The sequence below is a fragment of the Marmota marmota genome, unplaced genomic scaffold (genome assembly GCF_001458135.2).
Source record: "Marmota marmota marmota unplaced genomic scaffold, marMar, whole genome shotgun sequence".
NCBI classification, from domain to species: Eukaryota; Metazoa; Chordata; class Mammalia; order Rodentia; family Sciuridae; genus Marmota; species Marmota marmota.
In genome coordinates, this window is record NW_026000108.1 from 31,988,795 (window position 1) to 32,016,728 (window position 27,934).

The 27,934-nt window shown below is 41.9% G+C and overlaps 1 protein-coding gene across 20 annotated transcripts in view; it reads right to left on the minus strand.

The window, feature by feature from the left end:
- The window catches only part of Apbb2 (amyloid beta precursor protein binding family B member 2), a 406,998-nt gene that overhangs the window by 301,173 nt on the left and 77,891 nt on the right, over positions 1 to 27,934 (minus strand). Inside the window, exon 2 of one of the 20 annotated variants that reach the window (XM_048784373.1) lies at positions 17,867 to 17,939. The exons of the other annotated variants lie outside the window; for them this stretch is intronic. The gene's annotated coding sequence lies outside the window, so the exon portion shown is untranslated. The remainder of the gene's footprint in view (positions 1 to 17,866; positions 17,940 to 27,934) is intronic. 20 annotated transcript variants of the gene reach the window in all.

The window sequence follows — 27,934 nt, forward strand, 5'->3', positions numbered from 1 at the left end:
TCCTTAGCACCACATAAAAAAATAAATAAATAAAATAAAGGTACTGTGTCCAACTACAACTAAATAAAAAAAAATTTTTTTTAAATGAATATCCTGAGATTTCTCAAACTGCTTTCTTTAAAAATGTCTTTTTTCCCCCTGACATCAACATCCATTGTAAGATCAGTTCTTCTACCTTGAGTGTTATTAAAACAAAACCAGGCCAGGCGTGGTGGCAGCTCAGGAGGGTGAGGCAGGAGGATTGCAAGTACAAAGCCAGCTTCAGGAACTCAGTGAGGCCCTAAGCATCTCAGCAAGACCCAGTCTCAAAATAAAACAAACAGGGCTGGGGATATAGCTAAGTGGATAAATGTCCCTGGGTTCAATCCCAGTTACAAAAAGTAAAAAAATAAATACAACAAAACCATTAACAGTTTAAAATATATTGTAGTTGGGCCCCAAACCAGCTGTCACTAACCCAGCCTACAGCAGACAGGTTAACATGGAAGAAGTAAATTAATTTGTGACATCAGAAACCTTAAATATTGATATTTATGAAGTTTGTTCAAAGTATACACAGAGGTATTAAATGTGGAGAATTAGCATTTCACTTATAATTTTTTTAATTATAATTGGAAAAACTAGGTAGAGTAATAAGAGATTTTTCTGTAAACTGCCTCCATATGCATGCTTTCAAAGAACATATACAGATTTTAAAACACTGTTTTCTTTTATTGGTTCTAACTATACTTACTAAAATATAATTTTATTTCTGTTGTATCTGAAACTAAGCTTAAAAACTAAGGTTGCATTTTTGTCTTATTTATTTATTTTCATTTATAAAAGTACAGGTCAGTGACAGAATGGAAATAGGAAAGACTCGACCTTTACAACATACAGGTGGAGAACCAAGGATGTGCTCCCACCAATCAAGGTGTGTCCTTCCCTAGGTCAGGTGTGTTTATTCCTAATGAGTTTATGTCAGTTGTTCTTTTTTTTTTTTTTTTTTTGGGTATAGGTACTAGGGATTGAACCCAGGGCCTTGTGTCATGCAAGGCAAGCACGTTACCAACTGAGCTATATCCCCAAGCCCTATGTCAGTTGTTCTTGTACATTAATTGTACATAAACACAGTAAATTTTACATAAACATGTAAAATGTGAGTTCAGAAAAATGAATGTTTCTATGTAAATGAAGTTGAATACTTGAATGATTTGGGAAAATCTAACAAAATTGATGCACTAAATTAACTGTTATTATTTTCAGAGTGCAGCAGAAATGACAAGGGACTGGAATGCAAATCATGGAAATCTAGAAGCATTCTGCAAACGAGATATTTCGCAAGTATATTAAAGATATAGCACTTTAGAGCAACCCAATCTGAAATCTTGCAGACCATGCACCCAGGTGTAGATTAGGCTTTGGCCCTGTATCAGAAATTACTCGTCACCTATATCAGAAATCAGCAAGTACATGTTTTGAATTTAAAATAAAATGTTTCAGATATGAATATAAAACTTTTTTTTTTTTTTTAACATTTCCCCACCTTAAATAACCAACCAGACAGTGGTTGAGGATCCCAGATAAGATAGCTCGTAATGTAAACATAAAATTCCCTACAGATTATTCAAGAGACTCTGGCCTTCTGGCTCTGTTACTGATATATAAATGGTAGGTGATAAAACAGGAAAATACAATGCATGGTAAGATTCACTCCAACCACAAAAAGAATAAGGAGTCCAGAAAAAGATTCTAACCAAATAAAGAAAATAAACAATTTGGTAAATTGCAAGCTTATGTCTCTTTCTTAGTAACATTATATTCACTGCTGACTCCTGCAGAGAATGTATTTTTTAGCAGTTAACAGCATTAACCAAATTACAACAGAGCCCTCGGGGGTAAGCTCAGCTACAATAGACAGAATGCACCATTTTTCCTGGCAGAGCCCAAAGGTTAAAAAACAAAAAGCAGAATCTCAAAGTAATATATAAAAAGTCCCTTATAAGATACTGCAAGACATTTTCTATTACAACAAAAAATATTGTTGATGTTAAGCCATAAACCAAACTAATCCAAAGCAAAGGATTTAGTTTAATTCTGAATTTAAGACTTTCTGTAGCTTATCCACATTAGCCCATTATTTAGGATTAAAGTTTTAATTTAGTGTTAAAAAAATAAGCCAACAAATGAAAAATATAATGGTGAGATGAGGGAAATTAACACTCGAAGATTCATTTCACAAAGCATTCTGGGTTGACAAAAACTAAAATCATAGGAAAAAAATGTTTTAAGAATGTTATTAGCAGTTCATTGAAACAATCTGAACAAAGACTTATTTGCAACTGTCACTTGAGAGCATTGGAACTTAGTTGAATTAATATAAAATTTCACTGTCATACTGCACAAATGCAACAGAATGGAAATAACATGCAGTACAATACACACACACATATATAAGGGCTAAAGATGTATCACAGCAGTAAAGCACTTCCTAGCATGCTTGACGTCCTGGGTTCAATCCCCAGTAGCTAACACACACAAAGAGTAACTATGAAAAGCCCAACTAGGCAGTAGAGGAACACTGGGTGGTGGTTCTGGCTTTGCCAATAATTAGCACCAGGGTCCTATAGAAGTGACTTGCCTTCATTTGCATCCCCACTGGAGAACTTAAGAAGTCAGTTTAGGTATACACCACAGGTGCTATGTGCCCAAAGATTCTCCTGCCCTACATTAAAACTCACGGCTAATATAGAACTGATGTGTTCCCAGGCAGTGAAAGGTGGGATGCACACATGAGATCTAATCCTGTGAACAGATTTAGACCCTCACTGACTCTGCTGATACTTATTTTGGTTATGAAACAAAGAAAAAAAGGCGGGGGGTCATGCAGGCTAGAAAGCAGGGTCAAGGACACCAAAATTTTACAACTCCTAATTGCAAAATTCAATACAATGTTTAATAATATTTTACCTTAAAATAGTTTTTTACCCTAATTTTTTAATTAATAAAAACTTATTTTTAAAAACAGGAAGACTGATCTAAACTGAGACCAAGGGGTTCACAGTGGTTATTTGAAGATTGTTTTACTGGCACCTTCATCTTTGCGTACAAAATGTTACATTCTTTGTCTCTGAATGAACACTTGACAATGCAGTGATGGAGCTGTAGCCTGGGGCCAGGTCCCACTTACCAGCTGTCTGCCCTGGCAAGTTCCGTTTCCTCATCTGTAAAATTAGTAGAAGATGGTTTTAACCCTCATGTGTTTGTGGAGGGTTAATATGTACAAAGCACCAAGAACAATGTCCCTGGCACACAGAGGGACCTAGGTAAGAAGTTGCTAAACAACTTCATGATTAACTAAAGATAGATGTTTAATAATATACCAAATGAAGTCATAAAGATAAGACCTCCAAAAAACCTCACATAGCAGTACCAACATTAAGTAGTTAAAATATTACAGGTTGAACATCCCTTCCTAAACTGAAGAGTACATATTTAACCATGATATTCAAAAAAGTATTGAATTTGGTGCAGTTCAGATGTTGGATTTTTGGATTAGGCATGCTCAACTGATAAAGTCTATGCAAATATTCCAAAATAAAAAAAAACTTCAAAATATGAAATACTTCTAATCCTAAGCATTTCAGATAAGAGATAATCAACCTGTAGAACAGTAAGGTAATTCCAAGTGTTTTATATAACAGTAACTTCGTTTAACTATTTTCCCAGACTCCAAACCTTCATCAGTCTATTCTAGTAGATTAATCTTCCTAAAGCAATACTGACTTTAAGTCATTCCCTACCGAACCTTTAAAGACTACACAGTCTGCTGGATAAGCTTCAAACCCAACAACTGAGTTCCATCCCCACCCAGACTAAAGTGGGATTCTTGTAACCCGTATTTTGCAGTGCTTAGAACAGTTTGTAATTCTAAATTTGAGAGATGATTTGATTAATATCTTTCTCTCCCATGAGAAGAAACCCAGATCTGTGTTTTACCCACCATCCAAGTGCCACCATGTGTCACAGTGCATGTGTCACTGCAGATGCCCCAGTGTCAGTGGGATGACTGAATCTTCCATCTTCTCATCTTCCATCAAGGCTCAAACCACTGAATATCTGTAACACTTCAGTTTGCAAAACTCTTTGCACAAATTTTCTCATGTGAGCCTCATAATGACTCTTTGGGGACAGCACAGAAGATGAGAAAACCAAAGCCCTCAAGTTCACTGAGTCACCCAGGTCACATTCTCAGGAAGTGACAAAGAACCAAGTGTGTTAACTTCCAGTCTGGGGCTCCTTCCAGAATATCCTGTTGTCTGTGTCAACTCCAATACCCTAGGGCCTCAGCCTTGCCTTCTATTTTCTAGCTTCTACAGTTTTTACTTTCCTTTTCTATCCACATATCTCTTTTCCCACTTTTCATTCATTAAACAAATACTTATTAGGGACTGTGACTACTCAGCAAATCCTCCCAGCTCCTTCAAGGTCCACCACTAGTTTGTGTATGTGCCACTCCCACTGTAGGGACAGTCATTTAGTCACTCAACAAAAAGACTTCTGTTGGGTGGACATTTATTTGTCATTTCAGTACAAATGTCAATACCTGCTAAGCGCCACGTATGATTTGGATGTGGTTATCTCTAAAGGGGTCACATGTCGGAAGCTTGGTTCTCAGGCAATGCTGGGACGTGGCATGGACCTTTAAGAGGTGGGATCTGATGGGAGGCTGTTACGTCATCAGGGATGCTGCCCTCAGAAGGGAATTAAGGTGGATTTCATGGGACCCTGAGTTGAACAAGAACAAGTTAAATTTTTTTCTTCTTTTTATTTTTTTAAAATTTTTAGTTATACATGATAGTAGAATGTATTTTGACCTATTGTACATACATGGAGTATAATTTCCCACTCTTGTGGTTGTGCATGATGTGGAGTTACACTGTGTATTTGTATATGAACATATACAAATGAATATAATATACATATACAAATGAATCAGAAAGCTATGTCCAATTCATTCTGCTGTCTTTCCCATTCCCACCCCCCCTTCCTTTACCTTCCATTCCTCCCTGTCCAATCTGGTGAATCTCCACTCCTCCCTCCCTCCCAACCCTTGATTCTGGCTTGGCTTTCTGCTGTGCCAAGGGACCTCTCCCTCACACATGCTACTGCCATTGTGATCTGACATGAGGTGAGGACCAGAGCAAAGCCAAAGCTGGCACCATACCCTTGAACATCCAGAACGGAGCTAAATTAATTTTTCTTCTTTATAAAATTACCCAACCTCAGATTTTTCTTTATAGACTAATAACAGTACCATAATGTGTGAGATTTCAATGGAAACTGAACAGTTAGGACACTGTACCCAGTGGTCTGAAGCATCTAGAAAAGAATAACAATCTCAATTAACCTCCTTTAAAAAGCAATAAAACTGCTGCCATTCACACAACTTCAGATGTTCCAAGTACCTCAGTAGAGAAATAAAGCAAGCACTAATACCACCACAATAATATAAATCATATAAATTTCTATATCAATTTTTAAAGAATATACTCAATATTTGTGCCATCATTAAAAAATAAATTCATATAATAACATCCACAGATAAATTATCCCTAGATATGCATCAGGTCTATTAAACTTAACAGTCCTTCTCAAACTTGTTAGTTTAAAGGACACACAATTAAAATGGAAACAAGAGATTTGAAGACCTCATGCCTCTGAATTATCAGCACAAACTCCAAATACATGAGCCATAAACCTGCAATAATCCTCATGAAATATGTGCATCAATTAAATGTTGGTGAGAGAAACCTAATGCAGAATAACTGCCATATTAACGCTCCCTGAAGATAAATCACTGAGACTTTAAACAAGTGAAAATCGATTCTGTGAATATTTAACACAGCTGACTTTATTTACAATTTCGCCTAACAGACACATCATAGCATGAAAAAGAACTAGAAAGGGTTAAGAATGCTAGATCACATTAGAGAATTCACAAGTAAGGAAGACAGCTGCCTGGGACCCTTTCAGAAATGGAAGATTGGAAATGACAATCTTTTAAAGCCTCAGGGAAAGTATACAAAACAGTATTGGACAACAGGTTAACTCGTTACATAATTTAATTGAAACAATACCTACCTAGTCCTGTTTCACCCCTAAATCCCAATGCTGACCGTCTGAGGCCAATCTCATATAGGACAAAAAGGGAAGTTGTGAGAACAAATTTCTCTTGGAACTGACAGAACCTGGGAAATCATCTGTAGGGTGAGGAATTTCCATCAGTACACAGCAGCCGTGGGTTTCCCCCCTCATGCTGCGCGTCAGGATCACAGCTGCTTTTATACACTGCGGTTCCTGTGGTCCTGGAATAAGCCAAGGTACCACACAATGGGGTCTTTAGGGGAGAGTTAAACTTCCCCAAATGACCAGACAGACCCAACTTCCAGTAGCCCAGATATACCTGCCCAAGGTCTCCCGATCACTCCACCTTGATCGTTTTACAAGAGAGTGACCTGTGAGTCCTGAAGAGAAGCCAAGGCCATCCCCAGATGCCTCCCAGGCAAAGATCCCCATGAATGGAATCTGAAGCTTCCTCTCTGAGCAGCTTAATTCCACTTCTTCTTACCCACCTCTGTGAACTCAAGTGGAGGGGAAGAAATCCTTGAAAGAAAAAGTGCCTCTGGGGGCCTAAACATGGATGCCTGAGGCATTCCGGATCCTGGGGCCTAAACATGGACACCTGAGGCACTTCCAGGTCCTAGAGACTAAACATGGATGCCTGATACACTTCCGGATCCAGGGGCTTAAACATGGACATGCACCTGAGAAACTTCCGGATGCTGCGGCCTAAACATGGACGCCTGAGGCACTTCCAGATCAGAGGGCCCAAAGATGGACATGCACCTGAGGAACTTCTGGATCCGGGGGCCTAAACATGGACATTCACCTGAGGAACTTCCAGATGCTACAGCCTAAACATGGACGTGCACCTGAGGAACTTCCGGATCCAGGGGCCTAAACATGGACACCTGAGGAACTTCCGGATCCTAGAGTCTCAACATGGACGTGCACCAAAGGAACTTTCAGAACCTAGAGCCTAAACATGGACGTGCAACTAAGGGACTGGATCCGGGGGGCCTAAACATGGAGGACTGAGGAACTTCCGGATCTGAGAGCCCAAAGATGGACGTGCACCTGAGGAACTTCCAGATCTGGGGGCCTAAAAATGGCCGTGCACCTGAGGAACTTCCAGATCTGGGGGCCTAAAAATGGCCGTGCACCTGATCCGGGGGCCTAAACATGGATGCCTGAGGCATTCCGGATCCTGGGGCCTAAACATGGACACCTGAGGCACTTTCAGGTCCTAGAGACTAAACATGGATGCCTGAGGAACTTCCGGATCTGGGGGCCTAAACATGGATGTGCACCTGAGGAACTTCTGGATCCAGGGGTCTAAACATGGACACCTGAAGCGCTTCTGGATCCAGGGGCTTAAACATGGTCATGCTCCTGAGGAACTTCCGGATGCTGCGGCCTAAAAATGGATGCCTGAGGCACTTCCAGATCAGAGGGCTCAAAGATAGATCTGCATCTGAGGAACGACCGGATCTGGGGGCCTAAACATTGAGGTATACCTGAGGAACTTCCGGATCCGGGGGCCTAAACATGGACGTACACCTGAGGAATTTCCGGATCCTAGAGCCTAAACACGAAAGTGCACCTGAAGCACTTCCAGATGCTACGGCCTAAACATGGATGTGCGCCTGAGGAACTTCTGGATCCGGGGGCCTAAACATGGATGTCTGAGGAACTTCCGGATCCGGGGGCCTAAACATGGACGCTTGAGGCACTTCCGGATCCTTGTGCCTATAAAGGGCAGGGTGTGACTCTCAGAAGGGACATGGCCCATGAAGGGGAGCTGAGTATGGGGCCTGTTGGGGGGCAGACTGAGCTGTGGCACCCTGAACTTGAATGTGATGGTGGCCTCACTTCCCGGCCTTCCCCTGGGTGTCACTTCCTCCCCTTCCGTCATCCTGGGCGAGCACAGGTCAGGACACCAGACGCTACTGAGAGTGACATCTTCTGGATGGGCAGCTGGGGACTTTGCCTCTGTCCCCAGGCCTCAGACATGGGAGGGATGATCCCTCCCAGAGACAGAAAATAACCCCACACTGCCCAACACTTATTTTTAAGCTTTGGATTGTGAAATTTTCCTGCTGCCACCTTCTTTGTGAAGCCAGTTTTTCAACAGAGATAATATTCCAGGGGAAAACAACAACATGGAGTCAGTCAAACCAAGCTGACACATCTGGTCCTCCAAGAGAAATGTGGATTGGAAGGAGAACAGCCATTCTCAACTGGTGAAATAGTGAAGTTCCCTTGTCCTTATTTTGTGTAAGCAAAATAAATAATCTGAAGTTAACTCATCAAATTATTTTTGATGAGTGCTTGGCTCATAGGAAAACTGATTCTGTTTTATGGAATGAACTGTTACCTGATTTTAAAATTAAAAATGAAGCTAATTAGGATTGTTAAAAGAAAAAGTGCCTTTCATCTCACAAGAAACAATCACATTTGGTCAGGTGAATTCTGAGTTAACAGAAGAGATGTGCTCTTCAATAGGCATCCTCATCAGAAGAGGAGGACATCAGTGTTCAAATTTAATTCTACCATTTACATTAATTTTTTTCAGATTTATTAAGATCTTATTTTATTGATTGATTCATTGTTTGTAGTTGTAGATGAACAGAATGCCTTTATTTCATTTGTTTATTTTTATGTGCTGCTGAGGATCGAACCTAGTGCCTCATGCATGGTAGGCAAGCATCCTGCCCCTGAGCCAAAGTCCTGAGCCCCAGCCCCTAGATTTAATAAGGTTTTATAGAAACAGCATACCTAACACCTCCTTTGATTGTGACACTGCGCAGATATCCACATTAGTCAGCGTGGGCAGGCACAGGGAGCTTTTTTCTAAAGGTTTTCACAGAGACCTGGAGAGGAGTCTAGGAAAACTAAAATTCCAGGGTCCTTTTGTTGCACTCCACTCTTCCAAGTGCCTTTTGTGATCTTCGGCTCCCTTGCCTTGGAAGACTGGGATGATGAGACAAGATGAAACTTGAGTCTGTAGATTATACTTTACTGTAACTCCTGGTTTTAAGATACACAAAGGAGGATATTGAAACATGGCTAAAATTGTTTCTAGATGTAAATTATCTGCAATGTGTGTGTGTGTATATATATATATGTGCGTACATGTGTTTGTAACCTCATTTTCTTTATTCATGTAAGTAAATACTAGATACATTTCCTTTTAGGTCAAATATTTCTTCCCTTATGACTCCATGACTAATCCCCTATAACCCTAATGTTCTCTTACTCATTCCTAAAGAATTCAGTATATCATCCTGTTAGGAGGAAAAGAGCTAAAACTTGCTTTGGAGGGGTCGGCATAACATACTTCAGCAGGAAGTTAACGTTACTGGGCAAAGTAAAAGTTCAACAACCCTGAAACTGAAAAGGGGAGGTGAGAAGTACCTGAGCTTCATCCTAAGAAGGTTGTGGAAAAGTTTCCCAAAGGTTCTTCCATTCCTAGCAACCTGCATCTCTGGGATGAACATGGGATCAGATCCTCAGCAGAGTGGAAGAGCATCAACATCCAGAGCTATCACTATGAACTCCAAGTTCAGGCCAATTAGGCTTCCACTACCACCATCCTATCAAGACTGGCTGTTAAGGTCAACAGTGACCCCCATTTTTCCAACATCAACAGTCAACCTGAATCCTCACCATACTGGACATACTTCCAAGTGCCTTTTGTGATCTTCGGCTTAAAATACATTCACTGCAGGCTTTAGAAGAACCCCCCTTTGAGTTTTCTTTCTACCTCAGTGACTCCCCCTTCTCAGGTCTTCCTAAGGACCTTGGAGATTCCCTCTTATCTTCCCCAACCTCTAGACTAAGTCGTGCCATTGAGCTCAGTTCTCAACACTGATTAATTATACAGGGGACACAGACACACACAAAAAGGAAAGATATCTCATGTCAATCAGAAGAATCAGTATTGTTAAAATGACCATACTAGCTGGCCACGGTGGTGCACACCTGTCATTCCAGCTATTTGAGAGGCTGTGACAGGAGGATCCAAAGTTCCAGGGTAGCCTGGGCAACTTAATGAGACCTTGTCTCAAAATAAAAATTTAAAAAGAGCTGGGGATTTGGCTCAGTGATAAAATGTTTGCATAGCATGTGCAAGGCCCTGGTTTCATTCCCTAGTACCAAAAGAAAGAAACAAACAAGCAAAACAAAAGGAATGACTATACTACCCAAAAGCAATCTATGGATTCAATTCAATTGCCATCAAAACATCAAGGATTTTCTTCACAAAAATAGCAAAAAAAAAAAAAAAAATCCTAAGATTCATATGGAACTACAAAAGATCCAATATAGCCTAAGCAGTCCTGAGCATGAAGAAAAATACTGGTGGCATTATAATCCCTCACTTCAAAACATACAAAGCTAGAATAACTAAAACAGCATGACACTGGCATAAAAACAGACACTTTGACTAGCGGACCGGAATAGGGAAGCCAGAAATTAATCCACGACCATACATTCAAGTAGATTTTTGATAAAGACACTAACAACATACAATGGAGAAAAGACAGTGTCTTCAATAAAGGGTGCTGGCAATACTGGATATTCATATGCAGAAGAATGAAACTAGATCCTGTCCTCTCACTGTATACAAAAATCAACACAAAATGGGTCAGAGATCTCAATGTGAAACCTGAAACTGAAATTACTGCAGGGGAAACACTTCAAGACATTGGTGCAGGCAATGATTTCTCAGATGGGACCCCTAAGGAGCAGGCAACAATAGTGAAAACAGACAAATGGGATTTCATCAGACTAAGAAGTTCCTGCACAGCAAATGAAATAACCGAATTAAGAGACAATGGAAGAATATATTTGCAAACTATCATCCAACATGGGGCTGATATCCAAAATACATAAGGAACTTGAAAAGCTATACACAAAAAAATAAAATAAAATAAAAATTCCTAATTTTAAAAAACAGGCTAAAGAACAGACAAATTTCAAAAGAAGACACATCAGTGGTCAACAAGCACATGAAAAAAAAATGAAAACTTTCACCAATTATCAAAGAAACGCAAGTCAAAACCACAAGGAGAGATCATCTCGCCCCAAAAGACAAAAAACAACAAAGGCCAGTGAGGACGCAGAGAAAGGGGGCCTCTTACACACTGTGGGTGGGAATGTCAATGAAAACAAGAGATGGCGCCAAAAACTAAATATAGAACTACCAGATGACCCTGCAACCCCACTACTGGATACATATTCAAAGGAGATGAAATCATTATACCAAAAAGATTCTTGCTCTCCCATGTTTACTGCGGCACTATTCAGCCTAGCTAAATACAAAATCCACCCAGATGCCCTTCAAGGGATGAATGCACAAAGAAAACGTGGTATATTCACACAATGGAACATTATTCAGCCAGAAAAAGAACGAAATCCTGCCTTTTGCGGTAACATGGATGGAACTGGAGATCACTATGTTAAGTGAGAGAAGACAGATACAGGAAGGCAATATCAACGCTCTCACTCATCTGTGGGGACAGTACATCAATCCCGTAGTAAAACAGAATGGAACCGTGGTCACTAGAGACGGGGAAGGGCAGGGGGTGAGGGATGGGGTGAAGTTCAGTAAGGGGCACCAAAACACAATGAAGGAATCACTTCCAGTTTGTCCTTAGCCCAACAGGATAACTGTCAGTTAAAACAGCCTATGATACACTTCAAGATGACCAGACAGGAGGAGTACGAAATTCCCAACTCATAAAAACGATTAATGGCTAAAGAGATGGAAATGCTTATTATCCTTATTTTGTTATTACACACTGTAGATGTTTATGAATTATCATAATGTACTGATGAGGATGTACAAGTATTGTCTTAATAAAAAGTTCACACACACACGTTTCCTAATTGCTGTGGGTTGAACTGAATCCCCCCAAAACTCATATAGTGAAGTCTTAACCCCTCAGAATATGACCTTATTCAGAAATGGGGTTTTACAGATGTAATTAGTTAAGATGTAACATTTGGGTGGATCCTAACCCAGTCTGACTAATTTCCTGATAAATGGGGAGATCTGGACACAGGCCCACAGGTAGGGAGAACACCAGAACACTTTGCATTCAGCTCTGGAAAGTGATTTAAAATATGTATTTCCATGCCATATAGTTGGCTACATATTTAGATCCAAATGAAACAGATCCCTATGTGGTCACAGTACCTCACACCAATCCAATCAAGAATGTGTGACATCCAGCTCTAAAGCAACAATGCTGAGGCTGGGGGGTTGTGTATGTTGGGTTTCTAGAATCACTTTCATCTCTAAGAGAAAAATGTAAAGTCATGTTTGACACCAAAAACAACAACAGAATCATCCCCAAACTGGAGCTATTTTTGCCTTACTGATCTGTAACCACTCCACAAATACTCTAAGACAAATGGATTCAGAACACGGCCTATGTGTTTACAGCACAGGAATGTCTTACATAGATGTACCCAAAATGTTTTATAACCATAAATATGAATCACAGAGTCTTCCCAGGCGGACCTATCTCATTTCATCAGGCTTCTGAAGTTACATCTTTCACTAAATCAGCCTCCGGGCACAAATGCAATAAGATAACATTAATTAAAATGCATAAAGCCATCCAGGAATGGCAAGGAGTATACAACATTTTTTTTTCCAAGAGCAGAAATTGAACTAAAAATAGTAATTGTTATTTTGCCAGAGTAAAAAGCTTGGTCTTACCTACTGCCCGAAGCTACAATTCTCCCAGACTTTCTCAGAGGCAGGATAATAATTAGTATGTTATTCACTCGCCTGGTATGCATCTAACTTTGCAGGGCTGTGTGTGCATGCTCACTCTGCACCCACGTGCTTCAGTTCTCTGATACCAGTTTGCCATTAAGCAAACTCCAAGAAGTTCCCAAGTAGAATGTGTTAACCCTTCCGTGACACCAACAATGAAGACTTCAGTAATTCTAAAGAGACCCCCATTATTATCACTGTTGAAATTCAGATCTCCACTTCATTTGGAAATGAATTACTGCAGACCCTAAATAAATCACCATCTTACTATTATTATTAACCAGAATTGCCTTAGTGCTGACATGATCTCCCTGGGTCACAGAACCCCATCAGGTAGGTACTGACTGAGAAACATGCACACTTCCATTGAGGGGATGATGGAGATAGCACTGTGGCCAGAACTGGACTCCAAATCCCATGCATGTGATGGCATCCTGTAGTTCTTTGAGACTTACAAATGTAAACAAATGCTTCAAGTACACAGAAATGAAGAAGCCCATTTTACCACGAAAACTCACAGCCTCTGCACATGCCAGAGAATCACAGGTATCATCAATGTGAGAGTACTGTTTTATATTTTGCCTTTTCGCTAAAGATTATTTCAAGTATTAGCATCCAAATAGCCACAGCATAGAAATGAAATCAGGTCGGAGATATGCTTCAACTAGAATCTTTTCCTGGTGAAGTGCAGACGTGATAATACAAAACAAATCTCAGGTAATAACGAGCATCAGTTCATCACTTTCCAAATCTACAAATGTAACACCTATCAAAATGGCGGGATTTGAGGTGATTTTCTAAAATTACTTTTTCATACTGTTACATATTGTTGTGCTTTCTACTAAAACCCATACCATTCTAATAACATGAAAAAAGATAACATGGATCTTTTGAGAGAAACAAATAAGAGGAACATGCAATTGGACAAATAGGCTATTATTACCTACAAAATATATATCCAAACGACTCATCCAAGTTCAGAGCCTACATACTTTAAATCATACACAGATAGAATATAACTGAGTTTAACAACCATACACTAGAGGTCAAAATAGGTTTTATATCTCTCACATCCAAAGAATGAGACCCACAGACAACGGAGGGTAAGAGTGGAGCTCCCACAAGAGACAGGGGTCCTACAAGAGTTACCACTTAAAAGCTACTGTCTGGGGTTTGTATGATGTTGCTGGCTGGTGACTTTCAGGGAAGGGGGTTTCTGTATCCAATCAGAGAGAAACACTCGGTGATTATGCACCCCACCACCACCCAATCAGGATATTGACCATATGCTATTCACACTCTGATCACATGGTTGATCATATGCTGGTCACATGATTCATCATGTGTCACTTCTCTTCAGGGACAGGCTCAGGCACATGCCTTCAAGCACCAATGAAGTTACTGATCACAGGTGCACAGAATCTGCCCCTTATTGAGGTCCCGCACCAGCTGCCTATCACGTCTCAGGCTCCTGCTCTCAGTATGAGCCAAGCCACCAGATACCATCCATGTCACTCTGAACAAGTTATTCAGTCCCTCAGAGATCCCCATCTCCTCACTTGCAAAAAGAGAATACTGTAATAGTACCTATTTAACATGGTCACTGTAGGAATCAACAGAAAAACATATGCATTTATACATTCCCGTACACATTCATAAACTGCAAGAGTTAAGAGATTATTAACAATCAATATTTCTTAAATCTAAACAGAAAGATCCTTAAGTAGATAATACTCTCATTTATTTTTATGACATGAAATCATCTGTTTGCATCTTCGATTCTTTTATATCCAAATCCTATAGCAAAGGCAGAGTACAAATGGATCTTTATGTTTGTATATGTGTACATTTCTAAATGATATCCCCCACAGAGTAAAAGCCATTACTCTTTAATTCCTTCCAATATATATTCATGCAAAGGAGTTTAGACTTTACATTACAGCCAGTTTTAAATTAGAGTCCCATTCAATTCATATTAAAGTGTCTTTAGTAAATTAGGATAGGAGCTTTTAAGTACATAGCTTTATATTTTAGGGGAATAGTCAGAGGCTCACCTGTAGAAATTTCTAGAAAATCTAGAGACAGAAAAACCAATTACAGCCAATTAGCAAGCTTCGTCATCATTAAAGTTGAGGGAGAAAAAATAAAAAGACATCTGGAGAAGGAAAAAAGAGAAAACAGATTCTAGACCCATTTCAGAAGATTGGCCATTCCTGTTACAATCTACCCAGGTAAAGTCAAAGAAAAGAATCTTAAAGAGCTGAAGGTCTCCAGAATGTTTGTATTCCCCCCAATTTATGTTGAAATATGAACCCTCAATGCAACAGTAATAGGAGGTGGGGCTGTGGGGGTGATGAGGTCATGAGAGTGAAGCCCTCATGAATAGGATTAGTGTCTTTATAAAAAAATATCCGAGCCAGGTGCAGTGGCACACACCTGTAATCCCAGTGGCTCGGGAGGCTGATGCAGGAGGATCAAGAGTTCAAAGCCAGTCTCAGCAAAAGTGAGGAGCTAAGCAACTCAGTGAGACCCTGTCTCTGAATAAAATACAAAGCAGGGCTGGGGATGTGGCTCAGTGGTCAAGTGCCCTGAGTTCAATCCCCGGTACCCACTTACCCAAAAAAAAATTCTGAGAGCACTTTTGCCACATGAAGACATAGCAAGAAGATGGCCGGCCATCCATGAACTAGAAACCAGGGTCACAGTCTGCCACAATCTTGAGAAGCAAGTGTTACCACCCAGTGACTATGTCACCCAGGCTTTGGCATTTTGCCTCCAGAAGACTAAACAGGTTACTGGCTAAGGAACTGGGCTTAAACTTAAAAAAACAAACAAAAACAACAACAACAAAAACCTACTTGAGCTCTAGTCTCAAGTCTAACTACATTATAAACTAAAGCCGTTTAACATCAATATTCTTTTCTGGATAGCCAGAGCATATCATTTAAATAATCTTTTTTTTTTTTTTGGTCCACCAACTATCTTAACATATTTAAGGAAACGATGACAAAGACTTGGGGAGAAGTAGAAACAGGAGTCACTACACACTGCACGACAGGCCCTCTCAGGCTGTCCCAGGTCTTCTCCCACAAGGCTCACAGCAACCTTTTAAGGTCAGAATTACTGTCTCCTGTCTGTAGATGAAGCCAACTGAGGTGCACGAAGACTAGGTGGCCCGTCCCTGGTCACAGTTAACAGCAGGGCTAGGATTTGCAGCGAGGACTGCAGAGCACCAACACCTCAGTGCCTCCCCTGGACCATAAGCTCTCCAGATGTAAACCCCAGACTCTCCCAGGGCTATTTCCACCAGCCAGCTTCACCGGCTCCTTGTGGAGGCTGCTGGTCTCTGCATCATTACTTCTGCTGGTCTCCTAGGACCCGGCTGGTTGTAGGACTGCTGCTGCAACTACCAAAAATACAGCCCAGCCTGAGGCAGGGTGCAGGAATATGAGGAGGGAGGGAGCCAGAGAGAGCACGACCCAGGCGTGCACATGAAGGTGCAGGTATCTGTGTGTGATGAGTGACAGAGTGACACAAATAAAAACAGGAGAACTAACTACTCTAAGGGGAGCAAAGGGAAAGAAAGCCACAACATCAGAGCACTGTACACATTTCTTTTCTGATGGGCATCAGATACGTGAGTGTCTAGCACGTTAGTTCCTACTTTGGGGATATTTGTATATTTGAAATATTTTGCTGAGAGAAATACGTAGATGGACAGATCCCATCACAGACGTATAAATAAACACATCTGAAAGGTTATCCAAACAGCTGACTGTTAACCATGAGATCCCTAAGGAGCAGGAAGACAGAAGGGGACCTTTGTACTGAATGCAAAAACAATTCTATATATTGAGAAATAAATAAAAGAAAACCTAAGATATTCTCATAAGTTTTCAGTGGTAATTACTACAGTTTAATGAAAAGATACGATTTACTTGTAGATCTGACCCAGCTGACCACATCTTTGTCTTGAAATACATCTTCGCTTGGTTTCGAAGACATTATGCACCCACCCCAGTGGCCACAGTGGCTCAAGTCTCCTTCACTGGCTCTTCTTCATCTCCCCCATCAACCCCAGCAGGGCTCTTGGGTGGGGTCTCCACCTTCTTCCTCCTATGGAGAGCACCCTGCTCCTGAACTGAGAGCCCTGACTCAGTCCCTCTCTACTGAGCTCCAGACCCACAGACCAACCAGACGGTCAGCATCTTGAGTGCTGAGGTCTAAGGCCGAACTCCCCCTTGAACTCCCCCTCGATCCATCTCAACTCAGCAGCCTCCCACTTCACCTGTTTGACTAAAATCCTCGGGATCCTCCTTGGCTCTTCCCCACCACACTCCACATCCATCAACAAATCTCGTGGGCTCCACTCTGAAAATATACTCTGCACCCATCCCATCCTCCCACACCCATGGCTACCACCCTTGCACACATCCCCTCATCTCTCAAGTCTTCAACGGTCTCCCTGCTGCCGGCACCCTCTTCTCACCATAGCAGCCAAGTGACCCTTGTAAAATGTAAATCTGTCACCCTTGGATGGAACCCTCTGATGGCTTCTCATCTTAATTTAGGTCCAAGCCAAAGCGTCTCAGTGGCCTCACCAGCCCTGCCCGCTGTGTGGCCACCTTCCCCGGCCCTTCTACCTTTTTGAGCAGGCTCCATCTACTTACTCCTCTTTCCCTCTCTCACCCCATGGAATGAGATCCTCCAGCTCCTCCACTACCTCTGCCTGAAGCACCGGCCCTGGAACCCCAGAGGGGTCCTCCCTCACCTCCTACAACTCCTGGCTCAAACACCGCCTTCTCAGTGAAGCCCGCTCCAACCCCTTCCCCATTTAAAATAGGTCCTCTCTTCCCAGCCCACCTGCCCCACCAATCCCACCCCATTTCTCTGCACAGCACTCCATACATGGTACTTCATACTATCAATCATGCAAACTGTACAAAAACTCAGATCTTGACTGTTGGCACCTACGTGGCCCTCAGGAAATAAATGCTGGATGGATAAGTGGATAACCTATGTCCAGCCACTTCTGATCACCAACTCACTGAAAAAAAAAAAAAAAAAACAACCATGGGGTCAATGTGGCTCAGTTGTAGAGCACTTGCCTAGCACGTGTGAGGCCCTCGGTTCGATCCCCAACACTAGGAAGAAAACAAAAACAAAAGTAATTCATGATCATCATTATGTTGTCCCTGCACTGAACTTCCCAGAACAATTTCTAATTAAGCACGTCCCCAAAAGCCTCATGCTGGCTGGAGCTGCCCTGCAATTAAGAAAGAACTTTTTCTTTTTCCTTTCTGCAAGTTTGAGAAGACCCAGAAGCTCTAGTCCAAGTGTTAACAAGTATTTTCTTCAAATGTTGAAATTTCTAGTAATGCTTGCTTTGGTTTTTTTTGTTTATTTTGGGGGGGAGGGGGTGTCTCTGAATCTTGTCATCAGGAAAATATTTTCCTTTCATAACCAAAAAAAAAAAAATAGTAAGTCACCCCCTTCCCTTCAAAAACAAAAAGAGGTGGAACTGTGGCTGAAATCAGCATTTGCAATCAACACTGAAACGCATGGCCCTGAGAAATCCTGAGGCCACACACCTCCCTGCCCCTCTGAACACAGCTGGCCCGGTGGCACCAGGCATGACTTTAATTCTTAATTACATGAGTTCAGAACATAGACTGATGACACTGGATAATGTGGAGATGATTAACAACAAACCAAAGCCATCTTTAATTGATCACTTAGAATTACAGGTGGTTCGCCAGATTTAAAAACAACAGCATGTTGGCGCAACATGCTGGCTTATTTTTTTTATTTTGCCTAATCAGCAATCTGTACACAGTTTGGTGCCAATGCTGGGCCCATTTTAATAGTTCTTCCCTCTATTTAAACAATGTGCACTGTGTTGTTGTTTTCCCCACCTCCTATTACCAACATTCAAACAGTGAAAGAGTGGAAAAACTGAGGGTGCCGCACTTATCCAAGACCTTAAGAACCATGGACCAAGAAAACTGGGTGGGGCTCCGAACCCCTGTCTTCTAACAGTAAATACAAGAGGAATAACATTAATTAAAGTCAATATTTTTTTGAGCAGTTACTTTGGCCAAGTACTCATCTACACACTTCAAGTTAGTTTAGTCTAACTTGAAAGCCTATTATCCCTACTTAAAGGATGAAAATGCTGAGGTAGAGAGAGATCAAGAGAGTAACTGAAAGTCACACAGCAGTAAGTGGCAGGATTTAAACCCAAGACCTGTTCCCTTGTACCACTGTCGTCACTGCTAAGTATCTTTTGTATTTTTTTTTTTTGCTCATATGACATTTCACTAAAGTATAAATAAATAAACCTCTGTTGATTCTTCTATACATTGGATGTGGAAAAGATCTGATTCATGCTTAATTTCTCCATAGTTAATAAATACCAAAAGAGGAAGCCAGTCGATATACCAAAAAATTCAAAGTGAAATACGTGCAATCTGCTTACAAACTTATGCTGCTGATTTATCCTGTGCTGCCATCTCTTCCACTAAGGCAACACCTCTGAATTTTAACTGATGAACAATAACTAAATAATATTCTATAACAGGAACCTATAATCATTGATATTTAATTTTTAGAACTCTTACTAAAAGTGCCCATTTCTTTTGAAAGCTGATGATCTAAGCTAACAGTTGAAGATGACATGTAACCTTTAAATTTTTGTCTAGTTTTTTCATCGAGGCTTCTTATCTGTAGGTACTGCATCCCTGGAAAAGAACCCTGTGTGTTTTCATCTTGCTTTTTTGTGGTCCATGATGCTGCTGCAGTGGTCAGTACAATGAAACCAAACTGACAGGGTAGGACTGTTCTGCCATTTTTCTAGCTCTTTGAGTTGCATCTCAAATCTGGGGCTGATTGCTCCACACCTGTTGAACCTGCCTGTGAGGTTCCCACCAACCTTTCCAGCTCTGCGACCATCAGCGATTTCTTATTCACCCATTTTATTGCCTCCACTTCATCAAGACACTGCCCATGAGGACCTGTCATTGCCCCCTTCTCACTATGGATGCTCTTGAGGTCAGCCAGGACAGTGATGTACAACACCATGGCCGTATGGAAGGAGTAACAGCTGTCACGTTTCTGTTAACCTGACAAACATTATCCTTCAAGGGAAAAGATAAATGAAGTACATAATTATTCAAATAAATGGGTGTGATTCAAATGTCTCCTAATGGCAGATTCTCTGTGCTTGCAGAGGTCCAAGCTGTACATTTCTGTGTATTAGCCACACTTTGTCCATCTGTGAATCACATTTACCATGGACTGGCAGACAGTTCTCTCTACGCCAGGGAGGCATCCAGAAATCCTACAACAGGCTAAATCATACTTTGGCCCTTCAAACAGATTGGGGGAAATTCTTTGGCATGAATAACTGTTAACCAACCCACCAGTCAAAAAGTATCTTTGCACCGGGTACAGAGGCACATACCTGTAATCCTAAGGGCTCAGGAGGCTGAGGCAGGAGGATCATGAGTTCAAAGCCAGCCTCAGCAACTTACTTACCAAGGCCCTAAGCAATTTAGCGAAACCCTATCTCTAAATGAAATATTTTAAAGGGCTGGGGATGTGACTCAGTGGTTAAGGCTCCTGGGTTCAATCCATGTTACCAAAAAAAGAAAAAACAAAAAGATATCTTTGCAATGACCTTGTGGCCTACAACTGAGTGAATCCAGGACACCAGCACCACCATGATGCTGAGGAGCACGGCCCAAGCTCCTGAACTCACATTCCAGATGAAAGCATAGCACTGAAGTCCAGGCACACTACAGGACAAGCTGGACAAAGCTGACATTGTGGATTAGTGATATTTCCTAAAATCAAATTCCTGGCCTGAAATTTGATCTCCTTTCTTGTATTTCATTAATTATCCTAACTCAAACAGAAACCTAAGGACTAAAGGTTATTCCAAAGCACAATTCAATCATTTTGGAAGAAACGAAAGGACTTTTTTTTTTTTTTAATAAACTTACCTCTAGAAAAAGTCCACAGTTAACATGGAGCAATTGAGCAAGTAAAATTCTATTTTATCAGTATTCTACAATAAAACACAATTTTCAGACTAATATCTTTACAGGACATTTTGAGTCTGCCACTTGTTCTCCCCTGGCTGCTAGAGAGTAGCCTGTATAATAGTACTGAGCACAGTCTCAGGACAGAATACTCAGTGATTACAGAAACACCCGATTTGTTCCAAAAGAAAACATCACAACACTAGTTACACTCTTTAAAAGGACTTATCGCCCTACAGGAGAGCATAGAGATTCTGTTTAAAAAAGCAACCAGAAAAAAAAAAAAATGCAAAGCAGCAACAATTACAACCAAATACAGTTAGCACTCCCAACATGATCTTTCTCACAATGATTGACCCTCACACACTCTGCCGTGATGGGGGATTCCTGATTCTGCAGTCTAGTAGCTTTTGTGTCTTAGGAAAACATCCTCTGTGTGTGCGTGTGTGTGCGCACCTCACACTGAGTGCTTCCCCATAACCTTCCTCCAGCCCAGCACCACCATGTACTCCAGACACAAGCCCATGGGCAACCCTGGTGAGCCTCTACTTCTCCATCTGCATTTGAGAATTAGATTGCATCTACCTCATAGTGGGACTGGGCCAATTGAACAATCCATGCAGGGTATGCGTCACAGTGACAGCTTATCACGGTAAGTACTCAGCTAACATTAAGTTTCATGCTTCCTACCAGATCCTGTTACAGGTGAGAAAAAGAACTTGTTTAGGGATTGTGCTGATCAAATGTGACTCGGGATCAAACCAAATCCTATCAAACTATAACGTGCGGTAGCAAAACACACAGAGCAATTGTCATCCACATCCTCTGAAGATAATAAGAGGGTAACAATCAGAACTAAAACCACACAGTTGAATACAAAGCATATTACAAACCTCTCTCCAACAGCCCTTTTTTAAACGGCTACCTTTTTAAATACTTAAATTCTAAATAATATCCAAGTTTTTGATAAAGGACGACCGCTCTCTATAGCACAATAACAGATGAACTAATTGGGAAGGCTTGCTCAGCCGAATGACCACTCCCACAATAGGAAATAAAGACAGGAACTAAACATCTTGATCGCTACTCTCTGGTGAGCACTTTCCTACTGCCACATTGCACCCTCCCAGTGGCATCCTAGGATCCCTAGAGATGTTTTACAGGTGGAGAAACTATGACTCAGGAAGAAAGCCATGGGACAGTCACCAACATTCGCCTGTCCCAGAGGAACAGATTCAAAACAACATGGACAAAGGGTTAGGCCACCAAGTCACTCGGCTTTGAGGATACAATCCACAGCATAAAGGGGAAAGGTGTCACAGTGTTTGAGGACATCCCAATGAAGATTTGTTTTCACCAAACTAATTCTTCCCCATAGTAGAAGTGAGCAGCATGCACAGCCACAACATGCCCCAACGGAGGTCACACCCAATTCACAATTCCAAAATAGTTTGGATGAATGTGAGTTTTGTGCAAAAGAAAGGTTCTGAAAAGACAGGAACTTGGTGTCACATCCATGAATGGCACCTATCCCTTCCCCAGTTCCTGGGCTCTGTGTCCTCCCCAAAGGGAGCTACAGGCCAGCAGCAGATTGCCCTGGAGCTAGAACATACTCCAGGGGCCTCTGTCCAGGGCATACTAAGTCTTCCTTGGAAGTATAACTGTCTTACCCAATTTGTAAGCATACAATTCAATGGTACTTAGTACATCCACACTGCTGTACAAATGTCACAACCATCTACCTCCTGGTTTTGCCTTCCCCAAATGAAATGAAAACCTGTGCCTATTCACCTGCCACTCACCATCATCCCCAAGAACTGCACTCTACTTGGTCTCTACGAATCTGACTAATCTTAGCTACTCCATGTAAGGGAGTCATACTGCATCTGTACCCCTGTGACTGGCTTATTTCATTTAGCATAATGCCAGCTCTCTCTTATTCCCAATTAGCCTCCTTGAAGAAATACAATCCTAAATGTACATCCTCTAGATGAAATGAAAATGAATGAACAGAATGACCTTTTTCCCTTTTTACTCATTGCTCAAAGGATATAAAAGCACAAAGGAAACTTAGGAAGGAAGAAGAGAAAGTCGATAAAATCATCTATAATCCCACCAAGGAACCATGGCTATTTTCATATCTATCCAGTCTCTCCTAATCTTTGGCTTTATGCAAATAAACAGTTCACAAATATATAACATTATAACGTTCACCTGTTAACATCATATCACATTCTTTTTTGGGGGAGGGAGTACCAGGGGTTGAACTCAGGGGCACTGGACCACTGAGCCACATTCCCAGTCCTATTTTGTCTTTTATTTAGAGACAGGATCTCACATTATTGCTTAGCATCTAATGAAAATCCTGTTTTCTTTACTGAAGTAAAAATAATGCCACAAATTAACATTCTAATTAGTCTTTTTTTTTTAAACTGGTTTTTCTTGCAATCCACATCTCAATACCAAGAGGAGAAAAAGGAGAAAAAAAATCAATAAAACTCCACATTTTATTTTTGTTTCTTATTTCTACTTGCAGCTCATAAAATAACAGCAGGGTCTAGAGCTAGTAAAGGAAAATGATTCAAACTGAAATAAAATTCAAGCCAGCAGGAGATGACTTTGATCAGGAGACAATGATACATAAGTCGATGGAATGCAAAACTTCCTTTATTTATTTTAGTTGAAATAACCTCAAGCCCTGGGGGGAAAAAAAAGACATTTTTAGAAAATGACACTGACCCAATCGCTAAGTTGCAGAGATATGAGCTGTGGGTGTTAATTCTGTTGTGCCGCTGCTCATATATTTTCTGCTCAAATGACTGAAATCTCCTGAATTTGAAGACAGGAGGTTTTTCCCTCGAAATTTTGGGACATGGAGACCCTGTCCATAGTGATGCTATCCCATGTGTTCACTGTTCATGCTAGATTTCCTGTTTCTTTAGGGAGAACACCAAGATAACAGAGTACCTCAATAGGGGGACGCAAGACCAGACAGCTCCATACTCAAAGTCAACATTACAAGAATGAGAGGAGCCTCCAAGGATTCAAAGTCCTGGGCCTCTCCCCAGCACTCCAGGCCTGCTCCCACCTGTGTGGACTATTCCTTGGGTTGTTCTGTCTCCCTCCAGATCCCTCCATCCTCTTCTCAGTAGAGCCCCAAGCCCAAGAGACAGCAGCACAGGATCATCAAGCCCCTCACTTCCCTAGCCTCTGAGCCAAATGGTCTCGTCTAGTCTACCTGTAGTGACTTCATGAGGGACCTAAACGAAACACATCTCAACCAAAAGCAAAGCCAAAATTTTCAAGCGGTGATTAAGATTCCAAAACATCAACAAAAACCCCAGCATAGTGTCAACCAATCCTAACCACAGTTCACTTTTGGTGCTCACCCTTAGTGACTCCAACAAGTAGGTCACTTTTCTCTCCCTACTCCCACTTAGACTCAGCTGACATCCAAAGCCATGTCCGTAGACCCAAAAGAAGACAGAATTAAGTTACAATTTGAACCATTCAAGCCAAAAACCACTAAGTTAAATTCTAAGTCTCAAGTGCAGAAACAACGTAAGACCGACCTGCACACAGCATGTGAGCAGAGTTCTTGACCTCTGAACACTATTATCTTCAGACTCAAATGACAGGCACTGACCAACTAGCACAGGCCTGAGGAAAACCAACGAGAGAGGCATCGGAAAGCCACTGATGGGTGAATGGGAGGTAGAGAGAGGAGATAAGCATCACGGAAAACACTCTCTTAAGTGTGCACAAAGCCAAGCCTCTGGAGCTGGCCATCCAAGACAAGCTGTCCATCAGGAAGCACCAGCTCAAAGGATACGATGCAAAACAAACTCATGGCCAAAGGCTGCCTTGAAGCAAGTTAAACAAGCTTCTTTTCTACAGACTTCTTAAATATTTTAATGGCAACAGAGGATACAGTTTTCTGAACTTGAAGGCAGAACTCTTTAATCCTAATATGTCTGCAAAACCCAGGTTCCACTGACCACACTGTGGAAAGTGCTGTTTCAGAGGTTATGGAAGCAAGCTCGGAGCTGAGGCCTAGACAGCAGCAAGCCTTATGGTGGCATCAATCACCTTCAGGACTAGGAGCAGTGGGGCTCCTTGAAGATGCTCTAGGGAGGGGCCCTTATGAACCATTCCGTTGGCCTGAAATTGCTCCTTTCCATCTTGTGAATTTAACATGACCATCACCAACTGTCCTTCAGGACACAACATAAAGTCTCCCGCTCTCACCCATTCCCACCACTTGATCTGAAGGCGCCACCAGCACTTTACATCACATCACCCTTTGTTTCATGATATCTCCTGCCAAGACAGCAGAGTATTTTCCGCATCCTTAGGGCCTACTGCCAACACAATAGGTGCTCAATAAATATTTGCAGAATGAATAAGTGAAGGAAAGATTCTAGTAGCCCTCCCTCCCCAGCCTAGAGAAATGATTAAACATCTGTTACATAAACTCAGTTTAATTTGACTTCAGTTCACTGTGATGTCATTTTCAATAAAGAGACCATGCTCATGTTGCAGCTGCTAAATTAAATGACATCTGCACTTCCTTTGGACACAGTTTCTTCCTACACAGCCTGGATGATGCTGACCCATTACAAGAAAACTACATATTTTTTAGTCAGTCCATAAACAATAACGGGTTTAAAGTGAGTTCTCTTGAGGCTGGGATTATAGCTCAGTGGTAGGGTATTTCCTATCATGTGTGAGGCCCTGTGTTCAATCTCCAACACCATAAAAACAAATAAATAAATAAACTGAGTTTTCCTGAAGAACTTTGTAGAATTTGGAACCAAAGTCGCAAGGTTAACTGACTTGTATGTAATTCATATTGACCTCATTAACATCAATCTGTGAGCCTATACTACCATAACTGGGGATAAAGTCTGAGGGGAAAAAAATAGATGCTGAAAATGTTCTGGGTTATATTTATTAAACCTCCAACAATGAAATTCTTTTTCGCTCCTATGTTTGATTCTTTGACAAATGTATATTGCGCACCAAAGATTTCCAAACAGCAGGAACACAAAGATGAAGCAGCTCGAGGCCAACCCTGAAGGGGGAGCAGACTGGAAGAGAAAGCAGGGCGATAAACAGTAGAAGGCAAAAAGTGCTGGAAGTGGGGCAGGAGGAATTCACATCGGGAACAGGGAGAAGGACCAGGCACCCTGTCCTGGGTGGTCTTGTACACCAGAGATTCTCCAAGTGTGGCCCCCAAACCAGCAGCATCAGCAATGCCTACAAAATTGAAAGAAATGCAGATTTTCATGAGGCCACACCCCAGACCCACGAATGAGACACTCTGGGGCTGGGGCCAGTAAGGACGCACACTGAGGTGGACAACCATAACACGACTTCATAAAAGAGGACTAAAGTCAGATACAAAGTAGACAGCAGGTTGGATGCAGACAAGAGGAGCAGAGAATAAAAGCCCAAAGCCAGAGAAAACCGGCCCGCTGTAAGAACAGTGAGGGGCAAGCTCGGGGCAGATCATGAAGGGTGCTGGTGCAGCACCAAGAAACTGAGACCTATCCTGAGGGCAGCAGGGTCCCCCGAAGGGGTGGGATGGGCATGCCCAGACCTGCAGAAGACTTCGGATCACCCTGGATGTAGTGCAGAGAAGAAACAGCAAGAGGCGGTGGAGAACCGCACTGCGGCTTGGAGTTGTGAGTCAACAGCAGTGGGGAGGGAAGTGGAGGCTGCTGGAAATGGCAGGGCCCCACGCAGGAGCCAGAGAGTCCTGGTGCCTTAAGTAACTGCAGAGATGCAGCTGCCTGGTATCCTGGGGGATAGACGAGCATCCTCCCAGCCACCAAGCCTTGCAGGACCCACCCACACCCAACCGGGGGAGGTGCCAGTCTGGGAAGCACTCAGTACTTCTGCTGGCAACACCAGCTGTGCTGTACAGTAATCTGCCCTTTAGCCGTCAGCTTCTCTACAGACCAGGGCTCTGAGCAAGCGAGACAGTGGTCATCCTGGTCAGTTTCCATGTGCGGCATTTGGAACGGCGCCCAGCCACTACTGGGAAGCCAAACTGCATGAATGGAGCTGGAAAGGCCGAGAGGCCACTGGGGGGGGCCACTGCTCTAATTCAGGGGAGAGTGGACCATGTGGTGGGGAAGGAATTAGACAAGTAAAGCAACTGATCTTCATTGCCCTCTAGCCTCTTGATACCATTCAAAACACGGAATAAAACTCTTTCCAAGTCAATTATATTGTGAAAATTCAAGAGTGAGTTTGATCAGTTGAATGGAATCCACGAAAGCCCATCTCCCTGTGGAAAGTCCAAAAAGGACCATGATTTGAGCACTTTCACAGTGAAATAAGACACAGTTCTAGGCCACAGAGAAACAGCCACCTAACTGAGGTGCCAAGTTTATTGTCTTTTGTTTTTGGAATAACTCTACGACGCCTCCAAGTATACAACAGAGACATCCCAAACCCTGCTGAAATAGTCTGCATCTTTGCTTTGATTTTTACAAATGATTCCTGGCAGGCAGATAATGTTGTGACCCAATTACAAGGTATTTTGGAAGTAGCAGGCACCTAACCCGGGGGAGGAGCTGGTGGGCGCAGAGGGAAGAGTTACAGCAGCCACTGCCACCTGCCTCTCCATCCTCCGGATTCTAGAGGAGGGAGCTGTGACAACCAGGAAGTAAGAGAACATCTCCTCTGACCTGCTTCCCATCTTCTCACCATTCCCAAAATAGACAGAGCGAAGGAAAATCATAAATATAATTCTCAGCCCTCGAGGGGAAGGGCATAAATCTGGGTCCCTGGGAAAAGGATGCAAGGCAAAGCTACTGAAAGCCCCAGAATCAAGAGGTGGGAACAGTGGAAAACAAAACCCATGGAACAAAGGGAAACCAAGACCCTCAAAACAATGGCCAATTCTTACACCAGAACATTCTTGGAGGTGGAACTGCAACTCTGCTGCCCTGGATCCTCCAAATTCACGCTCTTTAGACCAAAAGGTAAT